General features: G+C 30.8%; 1 non-coding gene across 1 annotated transcript; it reads left to right on the top strand.

The window, feature by feature from the left end:
- The first annotated feature begins 991 nt into the window (after positions 1-991).
- On the top strand, positions 992-1,154 carry LOC121490287. The gene has a single exon (XR_005987607.1). It is a non-coding gene; the product is annotated as a U1 spliceosomal RNA (small nuclear RNA).
- The last annotated feature ends 555 nt before the right edge of the window (positions 1,155-1,709 follow it).

Here is a 1,709-nt window from a genome sequence, read left to right as displayed (position 1 = left end):
AGTCATGTCTCTCTTGATAAACTTTGTGCTCAAGTTTATGTGTTTTGTGCATTTTTTATAATTAAATGTATCTTTTTATTTTTCAACTGTAAGATTTCCTTGTATTTTCCCAACAGAAATCACCACACACGTGTATCATAATACTCTCTTCCATATGTAACTTTCTTTTCATTTTCTTACAGTGATTTTTAATGAGCTGAAGTTTTCCATTTTGATGAAGTCTGATTTTTTAAGATTAATTCTTTTTGAATTCTCTGTAAGTCATCTTTTCCTATCATAAGGTAGAATAAATATTCTCCTGTTATTCTTTTATTTCTAGATGCTTTACAGAATTTTTTAATCTTTAGATCTGTGAAAAATCTCAAATTGATTTTCATGTATTTTGCTACATAAGGGTTGGAAATTTTTTCCCATATAATTATCCACTCGTTCCGGTATAACTTGTCGAAAAAAAACCCTTTTATTTCTCTCATTCCATTTCCTTAGTACTTATATACATGTGTGAATCTATTTCTGGACACTCTATTCTCTTTCAGTGAACTATTTGTCTGTGATTATGCCAATGACATATTATCTTGAATACTGTAATTTTATAGCATATTGTGAAATCAGCTAGTGTGAATACTCCAACTATTGTCTTTATTTTTTAGGTAATTTTGGCAAATTCTAGATTATTGCCTCATTTCCCTACAATTTTGTAATCAGCTTGGCAATTTCTATGAAAACAGCTATTGAGAGTTTAAATAGGGTTGTGTGTGTGTGTGTTCTTATTTGTATATGTATATATTTGCATATATGTATACATAGCTATATTTAACTATAACCATGTACAAATATTTAAATATAAATCTCTTTATATATAAAACATATTCCATGTATATACTTATATGACACAAATACATCTTTAAAATCTTTACATGAAACATATGTTTTTCTTAGATATATTTAGGAAATAATATAATATTATCAGTAAAATTTTTAAAAAAGAAAGGAACATACTTGGAAGGGAAGACACAATGATTACGAAGGTGGTTTTCCCCGGGTGAGGCTTTTCCATTGCACTCCAGGTGTGCTGCCCCTGTGATTTCCCCAAATGTAGGAAAACTGACAGCACAATTTGTTGTAGTAGGGGACTGTGTTTGTGCTCCCACCTGACCATTAAATGGTTAGAAAAAAGAGAGAGAGAAAAAGAAAAGAAAGGAAAGATGTTCATCAAGGATGATACAAATTTTAATAAAAGGTGGGCCATTTAAATTCCTTTATTTATTGATAGAAGAATAAAGCAGAATAGGTTAATTACTTTATCTTCCTTCTTCAGCTTCTCAAAATAACTTAAGGATACAGCAAGGAGGTACTTTCCCAGGGTCACAGACAGATGTGGCTAATGGAGGAATATTTTCTGAGCCCCATCTGGTGTCCTTTCAATCAGCTAAACATCTGATCTCAAGATAAATATGGAGTATCATAACTTCAAAATTGATATTCCACATTGAGAAAAGAAATAGCATTCTAAAATATTCCACTCCCATCAAAAGATATGTTCTACTTCCAAGCCTTTGTTTGTTGTTCTTTCTAGCCAGAATGCATTTTCCATTATCCACATGTCTAAAACTTTACCATCCTTCAAGGTCAAGTTTTCCATTCCTAAGAAATTTTGTTATTTGGTGACTGTTTTTGACAGCTTTAGTAGGCAATGATTTGTATGAATT

Source organism: Vulpes lagopus, chromosome 4 (genome assembly GCF_018345385.1).
Source record: "Vulpes lagopus strain Blue_001 chromosome 4, ASM1834538v1, whole genome shotgun sequence".
NCBI classification, from domain to species: Eukaryota; Metazoa; Chordata; class Mammalia; order Carnivora; family Canidae; genus Vulpes; species Vulpes lagopus.
This window is presented reverse-complemented; position numbering and strand designations above follow the sequence as displayed.